Consider the following 15426-nt stretch of genomic DNA (forward strand, 5'->3'; position numbering starts at 1 on the left):
TAAAACGTACAGCCTTATTAATGAAATTCATTCCCTAGATAACATCAACAAATCCGCCTCATCCACCGCTAATACATCTAAGCTTACATCGCTCCGTTCTGATCTGCACAGAATCTTAACGGAACAACATGACAAACTACTTGCCTCCGCTTACGATACTACTCGTCCCACAATAAAACAGGCAAGTTCTTAGCTTCCAGGCTGAAATCGAGAAGAATAAAATCCAACATTGACTTCATCTCCCATCCGCACACGAGTACCAAACTAACCTACCCCCAAAAAATTGCAGATGCGTTTGCGGACTACTATAGTTCTCTGTATAACCTGAATAAAGACTCTAATACCCACCAACCTACAGAATCAGATATTCACAACTTCCTTCGTCATCTCTGTTTACCTGCACTATCCGCAGAATCTTTGGCACAACTCAACAAACCGTTTACAATATCCGAGCTAACAAAAACTCTAAAAGCTCTACCCCTACGCAAATCTCCGGGCCCCGACGGTTTGACAAACGAATATTACTGCACTATGCAAGATATACTAGCCCCACATATGCTACATCTCATTTCCACCGCTATGACCACCGGTACCCTACCTCCAGAGATGCTCCAGGCTAATGTAATTACCCTCCCTAAACCTGGTAAACCCCCGACGACACCAGCAAATTTTAGACCGATCTCTTTACTAAATAATGATGTCAAACTATTCGCCAAACTCATTGCAAACAGATTAGCCTTAGTTCTCCCCTCGCTGATAGCAGAAGACCAGATGGGCTTTGTCAAGGGCACACAGGCCCCAGACGCCACCAGGAGAGTGATAAACTTGATCCACCATGCAGAACGTACTAAAGCGCCTTCTCTGCTTCTTTCTATAGATGCAGAGAAGGCGTTTGACCACGTCCACTGGGGTTACATGAAAGCAGTACTGCAAAGATTTGGCTTCTCTGGTCCGATTCTATCTACCATACTTACCCTCTACTCCTCCCCATCGGCCAAAGTATTTTCAGCCGGGGTCCTCTCCAAACCCTTTCCTATAACAAATGGTACCCGCCAAGGATGCCCACTATCGCCCCTCATATTTAATCTATTAATTAAACCCCTTGCAGCATCTCTCAGACAACATCCTCTGATCTCTGGCTTTAAATTTCCTCGGACAAACCATGTTATCACGCTGTTTGCAGACGACGTAATTCTCAGTCTCCCTAACCCAGTCATCTCACTCCCAGCAGCCCATGACATTCTACAAACCTTTAGTGGTATTTCGGACTATAAAGGGAATTTCAGCAAATCTGTCATCCTAAATATGGGTTTAAACTCGACCACCAGTTCCCACTTATAATCCGCTTTACCATATACATGGTCCTCTTCACCCTTACACTACCTAGGAATAAACCTAACATTTCCCACTGCGGGCCTAGTCGCCTCCAATATGACACCCCTTATTTCGGATATTTCCAAGGACATCGCCAAATTCAAATCGACTGAATTGTCGTGGAACCGGCAGAATTGCTGCATTCAAAATGGTTTGTCTGCCCAAAATTCTATACCTATTTCGAACCCTCCAAGCACCAATACCCCGCAAATACATCACGTCCCTTGAGAGACTCTTGCGCACATTTGGCAAAAAAAAAAGCGAGATGTGCATATGCACACATGGTGAGGCATAAATCGGTGGGGGGTATCGGTATCCCCGACATTCTCGACTATTACCACGCATCTCGTCTAGCTCCGCTACAACACTGGTTCTCAAATCACCTCAATCTCCCGTGGATCCCTATTGAATCCACACTATCTAAAGTGGAGGATCTTGGCGCACCCTGTTATTCGCAGACAATTGGAGACAGATCCCTTTACACTCTCTTCCCTTACCTACTCAAGCGACATTAATATCATGGAGGCATCTCCTTACACAACTTCCCTCGATCAACGCTATCCGTCCCAGTTCATTTACCAATTACCGTCCTTAAAACCCTCCTCCCCTGTGTCAACCTTTCCAAATTTACCTCAGCGGGCATAACCAATGTAGCACAGCTTTATCAAGGAGACACGATTAAACCATTTTCGGCCCTACAACAAGAATTCAAGCTATCTCCACAGGCCATTTTTCCTTATAATAGCTTTTCCAGTTTTGTGCGTAAATCTCCCCCACCCAAGATGCACTTACCTTCACCAATATGGCAATTCCTCTCTAATCCCTTACATCATGTGAAAGGTATCCCCCTGTTTTATAACTCTTTTGGACAAAAAAACACATTCCGCAAAACACCACACATGATCGCATGGGAAAAAGATCTTAAGATAACTCCCACAGAAACAGTGGCAATTGGCTATCCGAACATCCTACAAGCCAACCCAGTGTATTTCCCACTGGGAACAGGCACAAAAGGTCCTTACCCGCTGGTATTTAACACCATACCGTTTGTCGAAAATATATGAATCTCAGAGCCCCTTATGCTGGAGAAATTGCGACCAAGTAGGTACCATTCTCCATATATTTTGGATGTGTAAAGGCTTGACCAGCTTTTTGGGAAAGGTATTTGAGATTATTTCTACTGTTACTGGTATATTGACGCAACCTAATTCTGCTTTAGCCCTTCTCAACCTAGGAATCGACCTAATACCGCACCATATGAGAACGGTCGTAGTCCATGTGCTGATAGCGGCCAGGACTATTATAGCACGTTATTGGGATCTATTGCTCCATCGCACTTGGAGGTTATTAGACAGATTAATGTTCAATATTCTCTAGAAAAGGCATACACATTCTCTATCCTTAGAGGCCCGAAATTCCACAAAGACTGGTCAACGTGGACTCATAGTAATTATTTTGTTCCATCCTGTTGATTACTCTGTTTTACTTGATTCTGGTTATGATTTTACACCTTTGGCAATTGTTACTGTTCTGGAAAAAATATCCCGTACCATGGTATACTCACCATTGTTGTTTTTTGTTTGTCTGTTAATTGTTGTATGGAAAATATTCAATAAAAATTATTGAAAAGTAAAAAGGATTAAAAGAATTGCATGGAAGCCAGACAGCCCCCAGTCTAATGTACTCACCCTCCAGTCTGCCACCAACCAAGTAGACCTGTCTCATGATATAAATAAAGAACAGGGGTTTAGTTGACACGCATTTGCAAACACATGTGTAAGCTGCAGGGCCACTACACGGCACCCTGTTTTACATGCAGTCCTAACACTTTCTAATTTGAGTGTCTCCACAATGGAAGCACTTGGCTGCTAAATGGATGGATTGGAGGAAGGTGGGAGGGAGCAGCCCAAGCCTCCCCCAACCTACCCCCATCCATGACTGGTCTAGTATCTCAAAACTCTAATAGTGATGGTACAAACTGAAAAGGACCAGCTGAGAAGCATACACCTGAAGAAGTGTGCTGCGTCACGCGAAACGCGTCGACGTCACACGCTGCTACGCCACTGACTCCGCCCGCCACCCTGCTCCCCACACGGACCTCTCCAACGTCTGTCTGCTGCTTGGCGCCAAACCTACGTTGATCAGCAGAAAGCTCCCACATCCTCTGGCGGACACATCGGCATACCTCCACTCCCAGGAAGCGGTACTTGGCACCACGGCAGGATCGTTGCTTGATGATTCCAGACTGCTCGGATATCGGTGCTTGGAACACAAATCAACAGGACTCCTGCGGTCAGTAACCGGCTGCTCATTGTAAGAAAACGCCTGTTTGTTTGCTGACATACTGCCTGTAACATTGCTTTCAGCTGCTGGCTGCACCTGTCCTGAGTCCCGACATACACATACTGAATCAACCTGTGATTTATTTTCACTGATTCTGGACTGCTTTATCCACCGCCATAGGTGATGATTAGCTACTTGGCTGCATTGACCAGATAGTGACCCGGACTTGGAGAACTTAACATTTGCCAGACTACATGCATCTATACTGTTGCTTACTGCTTCACGCTTCTTTGCTTTGCTAAAGTCTGCTGCTTGCTGCTGTGCTTTTGCCGTGTTCTTGCCATATTTTGCCCCTACAGGACTATATTTAAGTGTTGGTGCTACAAATGGAACTCTATGTCCGCATGCCAGAGTGAATAGTGGTTGAGCCGCAAGCTGCAACATATATCTACTGTGGGTGTGAATATTATTTATCAAGTATTTACAAGTGTTGGCTCCTTTTGCCCACAAGCCGAGAAAACCTTTACACAGTCTGGCCACTGGATCAACATTGCCCATAGCTGGGAGTTCACCCTACACTGGGAGCCTTTTGGAGTCAATACCCCATCTGGTCTCTCCACATCTCCAGTGGCAGATCCTTATCGAACTACTTCTCATAGTGTGTAGATGGGGTGGTGGGTGGAGTCTTAGTCATCCGTAGCAGTGGTTTTATATGAGACAGGACCCTGTTTACATGATTTTATCCTCATGTCCATGAGCACACCTTCAATCATGTACCCTTGATGTTGTTGGTTTTCATATGTTTAAAATTCTTTTTGCCTCAATAAAGTACCCTATTTTATACACACCTTACCCTTGTTGGAGCCATATTTGCAACTTCTCTCTTCTTTTTATTTGATTCTTGTTCCAGTTGCTTGGCTCACAGGTCATATACTGTTGGGTTATAGGTGTTACCCTTTACAATATCAATGTCACATCCTCATACCCCGATCTAGGGGCCTTGAGTTATTTCCTGGTGTTCCCCTTTTATCCCCCTTCCCTTGGTAAGACTGTCTCATGACATACATAAAGAACAGGGGTTTAGTTGACACGCATTTGCAAGGCTGAGACCTGCCAGTGTCATGGATTGTTCTCAATCATCGTCTGGGAAGATCAGGTGATGTCAATCTCAAAGGTTTCAAATGCCCAGACTCATCTAACCTTGCCCCAACAATCAGCACCATGGGATCTTCTAAGCAGTTGTCTAAAAAACTGAAACTGAAAATGTTTGACGCTCACAAAGCTGGAGAAGGCGAAAAGAAGATAGCAAAGCGTTTTCAGATGTCATTATCCTCTGTTCGGAATGTAATTAAGAAATGACAGTCATCAGGAACAGTGGAAGTTAAAGCAAGATCTGGAAGACCAAGAAAAATATCAGACAGAACAGCTCGCAGGATTGTGAGAAAAACAATTCAAAACCCACGTTTGAATGCACGATCCCTCCAGAAAGATCTGGCAGACACTGGAGTTGTGGTACACTATTCCACTATAAAGAGATACTTGTACAAATATGGTCTTCATGGAAGAGTCATCAGAAGAAAACCTCTTCTACGTCCTCACCACAAAAATCAGCGTTTGAACTTTGAAAATGAACATATAGACAAGCCTGATGCATTTTGGAAACAAGTTCTGTGGACCGATGAGATTAAAATTGAACTTTTTGGCCGGAATGAGCAAAGGTACGTTTGGAGAAGGGGCACAGAATTTAATGAAAAGAACCTCTGCCCAACTGTTAAGCATCGGGGTGGATCAATCATGCTTTGGGGTTGTATTGCAGCCAGTGGCACGGGGAACATCTCACGAGTAGAAGGAAAAATGGATTTAATAAAATTTCTGCAAATTTTGGATTGTAACTTGATGCCATCTGTGAAAAAGCTGAAGTTAAAGAGAGGATGGCTTCTACAAATGGATAATGATCCTAAACACACCTCAAAATCCACAGGGGATTACATCAAGATGCATAAACTGAAGGTTTTGCCATGGTCTTCAATCTCCTGACCTCAACATAATTGAAAATCTATGGATAGACCTTAAAAGAGCAGTGCGTGACAGACAGCCCAGAAATCTCAAAGAACTGGAAGACTTTAGTAAGCAAGAATGGGCAAAGATACCTCAAACAAGATTTGAAAGACTCTTGGCTGGCTACATAAAGCATTTACAAGCTGTGCTACTTGCCAAAGGGGGCAGTACAAGATATTAACTCTGCAGGGTGCCCAAACTTTTGCAGACACCATTTTTTTGTTTTCTGTTATTTTGAAAGTGTAAATAATGGAAATAAAATCTAAATTTGTTGACATATAAGAATGTCTAATCTGTAATTTGATGCCTTTTGGAGATTTTTCCATGTTTCCTTGGCTTCTTTATGCACATTAACACAAATTTTTACCTGAGGTGCCCAAACTTTCAATCCCCACTGTATTGTTCTTGATGAAGGGAACGTAGTTCTGTATGGAGTTTGGTAAGTTTAGGGAGAATCGAGGCGTCAGGGTGGGCCTTGTTTGCACTATCCAGCGTTTGAATATTATTTAACATCTTGGAGATTTCTTGTCATAAGATCTCTTGGCTCGGGCACCTGGTTGGATCAAGATTCCCTGAGTATATGCCTTATGGGCGTTCCAAAGGGGAAAAATATTAATATCTGGATTATCATTGTTGAGGAAGTATTAATATGTTGAGTAATTACCTCTTTAGTGGGATTATCTTTTATGATTTGGTCGTTACAACCCCATATGTGAGTGGACCGTTGGAAGTCCTTTTCCGAAATCGTGACATAGATCGGGGCGTGGTCGGACCATGTAATGTCACCAATTTCAGAAGAGGAGATCCGTTGCAATAACCATTTACCTGCCAAACATAGCTCAATACGGCAGTATGAATTATACCTGGGGGGAGTGATATGAGTAATCCCGCTCTGAAGCGTGAAAACACCTCCATGTATCCTAAAGATCTTCGCTATACATGAGGTTAGGCAATGTAGAGGACCTATGTTTCCCCGGGATGTGGTGTCCAGGCTAGGATCTATAACCATGTTCATGTCCCCACATATCGGAAAATTACCCTGTGACAGGAGTCACTTTGGCTGGGGGGGGGGGGGGCACAGGGTGACCATGAACCCTAGTCGGGTCTGCACTAATCAGACTCGCTGTACAACCACACCAGACTCAGCATTTCGTGTTACCCCAGTTATCCTGGGTTCTATATGTGTGGTTTGTGTTGAAAGAGTGAAGGGCCTCTTTCACTTGGGACAATAATATTTCTGGACAATATCCCTCAGGAAATATATAAAGATAAACAATTTGAATTTTCAGATTGCTAGAATATTGCAGGAGTGTCTCATAGACCCTTACTAGATAGTGAGATGGGGTGGGATTTGTTATTGTTAAGTACCTGTATTCCATTGTTCTATTGTTTGTCTGCCTTAAGATCAACATATTATGGGATATTTATGTGTATGTGGATTGGCTGCTAAGGGGGAGGTGGGTTGTCCCATAGTGTATATCTTTTGGGCATGTGTTTGAATAAACAGTTTTCATTCTGGTTGACTTCAAAACTTGTTTTATCGAGTGCTTGGGGTAACTTTAGCCAGATTCACGGATCTCGTTTTCCAGAGCTTACGAAGCAGCTTCTTGGCGGAGATACCCAGTCGGGGTGTCCGGATTCCGTTACATACCCCGTTTGTGGAGACATAAGCACTTAAGCAATTTCTGAAAAAATTCCCTCGTTTAGCATTAGGTACATATACTCCTACAATCATAGGGGGGAAGTACTGCGCTTCAAGGATACAAAAGATATAATAGGTTGATATATTACAAAAATAATACTAAAGTTGTAAATGCCAAGGGGAAGAGTTGTTCATGTGGTAAATTATATAGATGAATTCAATATTATTAAGGTTGATAGATTGATCACAAAAACATCTTATCACTTAAAATAAAATATATGTGCAAACGTGCGTTCCTAATGTGCAAATTATGCAGTAACTGCAGTGATAAAGAAAAAATAGCCTGTGGTAGATATACAATATATATGTAGTGCCAATGAATAAACAACTAAAGACAAAAAATAATAGTGTTATAAATACTTGTATATAAAGTGCAAATGTTTAAACAGGTGCTAAGAAATCAAATAATATATCCCGTGTGGATTTATATTGATATTATTCACTGACAAAATTGTGCTCAATTATCCAATCAAAAGATGGTTCATAAAAATATTATTTTAATTTGTGCTCAGTGTCCAATCAGTTGTGATAGTTTCCCCTGAGGAAGTCACATTGTACCGTGACGTAACACGTAGGGCGTATACCAAAGGCAGACCGGAAGTGACGTTACGGGATGGAGTTACTTGAGGTGAGCAGTTAGAGCACATAGAAGTGCCACACTGAAGAGCACTCAGGTCACGATTTTGTTGAGGTGAAAGGAGATTAACGAAGAGTGAATTCAAGAAGCATATCTGGAAACGATCACAAGTTCAGAGGAACAACACATTTTGTATTCCGGAAGAACAGCCTATTTGCCGTGGGGGTTAAAAAAATTGTGATTCTACCCACATTCATTGGTTTCAGCCTTGGCACCTATCCCGGTGGTGGTGTCGGCCCAGGACGTCCAGGTGGATCAGCCGGGATGATGTTCTATGACTTCCGGAGCTGGAGCCCTTCAGCGAGTGTGTTGACAATTGAAGAGGTGCCCTCTTTAGTGATCTTAAGGGTAACCATATACCTCTATTGGTATATTATGTTATGGTTTTTAAGAACTTTGGATGAACAAAAGATGATGTTTCTGCCTTTGCAAGGTGTAAGCTGTCAGGTCTACCAGAACTTGTAGTGAGGTGGCCTGTTCAGGGAGATGGTCTTTGTCTCTAAATGCAGACAGCACTGCTTCTTTCACCTGATAGTAGTGCATTCTCATAAGGACATCCCTAGGAGTTTCTGGCAGGAGAAAGGCTGGTTTAGGGATCCAGTGTATGCGATCGATAGTAAGATCACTCGGACTCAGCTTGGGGGTTACTGCTTGAAAGAGTTCCTGAACATAATGAAGGATTCTGGGATGCTCCTTAATTTCAAATTGTTTCTTCTCGAGCGATCCTCAAGGTCTGCTACTTTTGATTTCAACCAGGCTATGTCCTCAGAGTGGGATTCATGTGCGTCTACTACGTTGTATGTCTGTGTTGCATGTCTGAAAGCATGACAGCATATCCTTTTGCAGAGAGGAGTGAAGAAGAAGCAACATGTCTTTCATTAGGATATCTGACATGGCTTGTCCCACTGTTGGGAAGGATGCAATAGGGTCTGGTGTCTTGTCACTGACCTGAGATCCCCCTATTTTCATGAAAGGTTCCACGGCTTTTTGCTGGGGGTCTTTCTGGTGCCTGGATTTGACCCAGTTGCTGGTACTGGGTGATTCCGGTGGGGTGTCTCCTCCATCTTGCGTAAGTGTAGAGGCATCTGTGGCTGCGCAAGGGAACACAAATGCCGCTAGAGGACTGTCTCCGGATGTCATCATCTGCCACCCACTGCCATCTTGCTGGAGGCTGCGTCTGACCGAAGGGAAGAAACCAGAGAGTTTCTTCAGCTTCGGCTCCTCTCGAGTGGTGGGACATGTCAGCGGTGTCGGGGCTGTGTTTGGCTCTGTGGCTGTCCGTTTGGAGGCTCGTGCAGATCATGGATCAGGCTGATTTCCCAGAGAAAGCGCAGAGCTCTCACAGCATGCGAGCTATGCGTTCAGCAGTTGCCATGCCCCCCCATCACTACTATGACTCACATAGGTCTATGGACTAATATGATGTCTTGGATCAGGGCCTTATACTTGCACCGTACAGCTACTGTTCGCATTAATGATTCCTTTTCGACACCCTTCTTTAGCAATGGAACACGTCTAGGATGTCCTTTTGTCCCCTTTTAATTTTTATATTATCATTAGAAACATTTATTTGCTCCATTAGGATAAATCCTGCAATCACTGGCCTTGACACGGGTAAAATCTTCCTTAAGGTCGCTGTATATGAAGATTACCTTATTTTCTTTTTCATCTCTTCAAACCACCTTTCCCATACTTACGGGATTTAGAGACCTATGGATCTCTTTCTAATTTAAAAAAAAATCTATCAAAATCTGAGGCCCTTAATATTACCCTTTCCCCACTGCAATTCAAGTGTATACAACAACATTTCTCTTTTCTGTTAAACCTCATTTCATGTTAAATGCTATAATAATAAAATAACAAGAGGGGATGTGGGAGTTGGATAGGTTTGAAAAAGTGCTGGGTCGTTTTAAACCCTCATTCCTTTAGCTAGTATAAAGCATATATATGGACAATATCCCCCAGATTGGGACTATGACGGGTAACGACACAGGTAGGTATAACCGAAGGAAATGGTTTATTAATGATAAACACAATAAAATATATATATACAGTAATTGGCAAGGATGCCAAAAATATTACACAATTGCACAATTTTGAAAGAAAACGTTAGAAATTGGGCGACTCTTTATATTGGTAGATCCAATGATCATTTAGACATGGAGGAACCTGTAATGTGGTTTTGAAGACCCTACGCGTTTCAATGATACTCTTCTTCAGGGGTATTTTTAAACCTTGGTTCCAATTGACTGTTTATAACTATTTTACACTGTTCTACAAAAACAGAAACAAAATTGTTAATTTTATATCATGGTACAACTTCTAGTTATATATCATTTATTTTTCATTGTATATTGTTCAACATATCTCATCATACACATACCATGTCTTTTTTTGTGTCATTCGATCTGCAAAGAGTCGTCTTTAAAAACTTGATAGTTTTGGCATTCTCCAGGATCACATGCTAGGAGATGTGTACGGGGGTTTGTACTGGGGATTCAGATCATTCCTACTCAATCCAAAAGGGGAAGAGAGAAATGGGTGAATCAGTACTGGATAAGGAGCCGAGATAAGGACAGAGACGTAGGACAGAAGCACTGAGTCACTACACGGGGTCCATACCCAAAAAGCACCAGCTTATTCAATCCGCCATTCTAAAAAGATTAAATTAAAAAATATATATGTTATAATCTTATTTGTTGGTAACATGATTTCTTAGTCAGAGAATAACAGTATGAAGAGATATATCTCTTAACATATTAATGTTTAAATCGGGTTTGTGGGATTTTGGGTTTACATATCCCTGGGTGTTGGGTAGTCATTTGAACATTGTGATTGGAATATGAGTTATTAAAACAAACCCAGATAGATATAATCTTGCAGGGTATAAATTGTTCCCTTTGCAAGAGACATCCGTGCATTCAAAAGGATACCTACCTTATAAAAGTGTGTTGTCAAGAAAGGAGGCTTTGGAGGGGAGGACAGGTCAAAAAATCACACTTGCAAGATATTTTCAATGGCCATATGGTTTCCAAAGAGACAAAGGAAACATCTATTTGGAATATAAAGTTATATATCAGTAAGTAAGTATGTATTTATTCATACAAAAGACTAGATACATGATCATAGTCTGTACTTCTAAAGAGGGAAGCCAGACTAGAAGATGTATATATCTATAAGTATCTTCAATGGTTTTTATATTTCAAAAATTACCTTTTGGAAATTGTCAGGCCGATTGCAGAGTGTGTGTCCCTCTCCTCCTGTGAGTAAAGAATGCCTAAATGATTGTGGGAGGGATGGCTTTTTATATCTGGGCTTATGGACTGAATTGACGGATCTAAAGCAGGTGTGTGTAATGGGAGGGCCCCCTGAGGGGGCGGTGCGGGGGGCGGCCCCACGGGATGCCAACCAATCGGGGCCAGCCGTCATGACACGTCAGGATCAACTCCGACCGTCGCCACGGCAACCCCGCTGTCAACAAACCCGGGACCACGATCCGCATCACTCCCCCACCGACGCACGAAAGGGGGAACAGGGCGGTCAATTTGACCATCCCGACCCGCATAGCCATCCATCTCCAAGGCATGGATTGCCAGAGATCGGATGGCTTACGTGCGCCGGGCAGTGACTGTACGGACCGCCCATTCCGGGACCGTCCCATCCCAGCTCCTTCCAGGGGCGGATGTGACGTCACACATTGTGTGGCTTACCAGATCTCCCCGCATACAAGTCCCAGAATGCCTCTGGGGAGGCTCACGATCTGTGTGCCAAGTCATAGATTTAAAAAGACAAGAGGAGAAAAAGGAAGATGTAAATAACAACGTATATTGGACATACTATGTTATATAAACCATACAATGTATCCAAATATCGCTTTAGATTCATTGGTATTTACATTGCTATTAGTCATGTATAACAGAAAAGATGTACTTCCACATCATACAGTTATATTAACAGGATTTCTTTGTTATTGTTATACATTTACATACATTGATGGTAATAATATACATTCATATATATTGATGGTAATAATATAGCATTAACTACAAAAGATTATTTTACAGCGTTGCACTTCTGATTTTATTTTGCCTATCATATCTTGGGCCATGATGTCACGAATGGTATTTTTATTGTCATTTTCTTGAAACAGATATGCCTGCTAAATTTAGTAGATTTCAATAAATAAAAATATAGGATATACAGTCATATTGTTCCCCAGTCACTATATAAGTTCCCAGGATACTCTTTAAATGGCTACATCCATTTAAAGAGTATCCTGGGAACTTATATAGTGACTGGGGAACAATATGACTGTATATCCTATATTTTTATTGAAATCTACTAAATTTAGCAGGCATATCTGTTTCAAGAAAATGACAATAAAAATACCATTCGTGACATCATGGCCCAAGATATGATAGGCAAAATAAAATCAGAAGTGCAACGCTGTAAAATAATCTTTTGTAGTTAATGCTATATTATTACCATCAATATATATGAATGTATATTATTACCATCAATGTATGTAAATGTATAACAATAACAAAGAAATCCTGTTAATATAACTGTATGATGTGGAAGTACATCTTTTCTGTTATACATGACTAATAGCAATGTAAATACCAATGAATCTAAAGCGATATTTGGATACATTGTATGGTTTATATAACATAGTATGTCCAATATACGTTGTTATTTACATCTTCCTTTTTCTCCTCTTGTCTTTTTAAATCTATGACTTGGCACACAGATCGTGAGCCTCCCCAGAGGCATTCTGGGACTTGTATGTGGGGAGATCTGGTAAGCCACACAATGTGTGACGTCACATCCGCCCCTGGAAGGAGCCGGGATGGGACGGTCCCGGAATGGGCGGTCCGTACAGTCACTGCCCGGCGCACGTAAGCCATCCGATCTCTGGCAATCCATGCCTTGGAGATGGATGGCTATGCGGGTCGGGATGGTCAAATTGACCGCCCTGTTCCCCCTTTCGTGCGTCGGTGGGGGAGTGATGCGGATCGTGGTCCCGGGTTTGTTGACAGCGGGGTTGCCGTGGCGACGGTCGGAGTTGATCCTGACGTGTCATGACGGCTGGCCCCGATTGGTTGGCATCCCGTGGGGCCGCCCCCGCACCGCCCCCTCAGGGGGCCCTCCCATTACACACACCTGCTTTAGATCCGTCAATTCAGTCCATAAGCCCAGATATAAAAAGCCATCCCTCCCACAATCATTTAGGCATTCTTTACTCACAGGAGGAGAGGGACACACACTCTGCAATCGGCCTGACAATTTCCAAAAGGTAATTTTTGAAATATAAAAACCATTGAAGATACTTATAGATATATACATCTTCTAGTCTGGCTTCCCTCTTTAGAAGTACAGACTATGATCATGTATCTAGTCTTTTGTATGAATAAATACATACTTACTTACTGATATATAACTTTATATTCCAAATAGATGTTTCCTTTGTCTCTTTGGAAACCATATGGCCATTGAAAATATCTTGCAAGTGTGATTTTTTGACCTGTCCTCCCCTCCAAAGCCTCCTTTCTTGACAACACACTTTTATAAGGTAGGTATCCTTTTGAATGCACGGATGTCTCTTGCAAAGGGAACAATTTATACCCTGCAAGATTATATCTATCTGGGTTTGTTTTAATAACTCATATTCCAATCACAATGTTCAAATGACTACCCAACACCCAGGGATATGTAAACCCAAAATCCCACAAACCCGATTTAAACATTAATATGTTAAGAGATATATCTCTTCATACTGTTATTCTCTGACTAAGAAATCATGTTACCAACAAATAAGATTATAACATATATATTTTTTAATTTAATCTTTTTAGAATGGCGGATTGAATAAGCTGGTGCTTTTTGGGTATGGACCCCGTGTAGTGACTCAGTGCTTCTGTCCTACGTCTCTGTCCTTATCTCGGCTCCTTATCCAGTACTGATTCACCCATTTCTCTCTTCCCCTTTTGGATTGAGTAGGAATGATCTGAATCCCCAGTACAAACCCCCGTACACATCTCCTAGCATGTGATCCTGGAGAATGCCAAAACGATCACGTTTTTAAAGACGACTCTTTGCAGATCGAATGACACAAAAAAAGACATGGTATGTGTATGATGAGATATGTTGAACAATATACAATGAAAAATAAATGATATATAACTAGAAGTTGTACCATGATATAAAATTAACAATTTTGTTTCTGTTTTTGTAGAACAGTGTAAAATAGTTATAAACAGTCAATTGGAACCAAGGTTTAAAAATACCCCTGAAGAAGAGTATCATTGAAACGCGTAGGGTCTTCAAAACCACATTACAGGTTCCTCCATGTCTAAATGATCATTGGATCTACCAATATAAAGAGTCGCCCAATTTCTAACGTTTTCTTTCAAAATTGTGCAATTGTGTAATATTTTTGGCCCTCTTGCCAATTACTGTATATATATATTTTATTGTGTTTATCATTAATAAACCATTTCCTTCGGTTATACCTACCTGTGTCGTTACCCGTCATAGTCCCAATCTGGGGGATATTGTCCATATATATGCTTTATAATAATAAAATAATAATACTAAAATAATAAAAAGCAAACCAATAAAGAACAATGAGTGTTCAAGGATAACCTCTTAGTATACCTATTCCGACCAAAAACATACATTTTAAAAGTCATATCTTTATTACAAAAATGTTAAAAGTGTACAAACAATGGGGGGTATATTCCCACCATACCTTACATAAAATCATACGGGCAGTGGTAAGACAGAGTATTCAAGGCGTTTTGCGGTCACAGCCTCTTCCTCAGGGCTTCAAGATCTCTTAATCTGACAAAGTGTCTAAATGATTCATTGTGTCCATTTAGCCTATGGGGAGGCAACAAATGGAAACAATGGCAAAGGTGATGCCCTTCATGAATAGAGTAACCCAAAGGGGAGGCTAGGGACGCCTACCATCATCCATATACAGTTCTCTCATCGCTTGGGACTATACCCTTATGCTCAGTGTCATTAATAGTATTTCCATCCTGGTATGGCGGAATTGGCAAACAATTCCAGGCAAATCCCCATCAGAGACAGTTAACATGACACACAGCCAAAGTCATATCATCCTTCTATCAGGCTTATGCCTAGAAAAATGCCAATCACACCAAGCCAGATAGTCCCTATGCCTCCCGAAGACTCCACTCACATGACTGTGTACTTACGAGATGGTAGAAGACTCCCCAGAGTTTTCAATAAATCAATCCCCAGGTGTCCCCTTTATGCTGGCAATGCTTCAAAATGGAGGGATCTCCTACATATTTTCTCAGACTGCCCAGTGTTCGCTGACTTCTGGTCTGGTGTCAAGACTTAC

The 15426-nt window shown here is 41.7% G+C and overlaps 1 protein-coding gene across 1 annotated transcript in view; it reads left to right on the forward strand.

The window, feature by feature from the left end:
* The window catches only part of ZFYVE26 (zinc finger FYVE-type containing 26), a 1347068-nt gene that overhangs the window by 560248 nt on the left and 771394 nt on the right, over window positions 1-15426 (forward strand). The window lies entirely within an intron of this gene.

This window comes from Pelophylax lessonae (genome assembly GCF_965119305.1).
Source record: "Pelophylax lessonae genome assembly, chromosome: 13".
Lineage (NCBI taxonomy): Eukaryota > Metazoa > Chordata > Amphibia > Anura > Ranidae > Pelophylax > Pelophylax lessonae.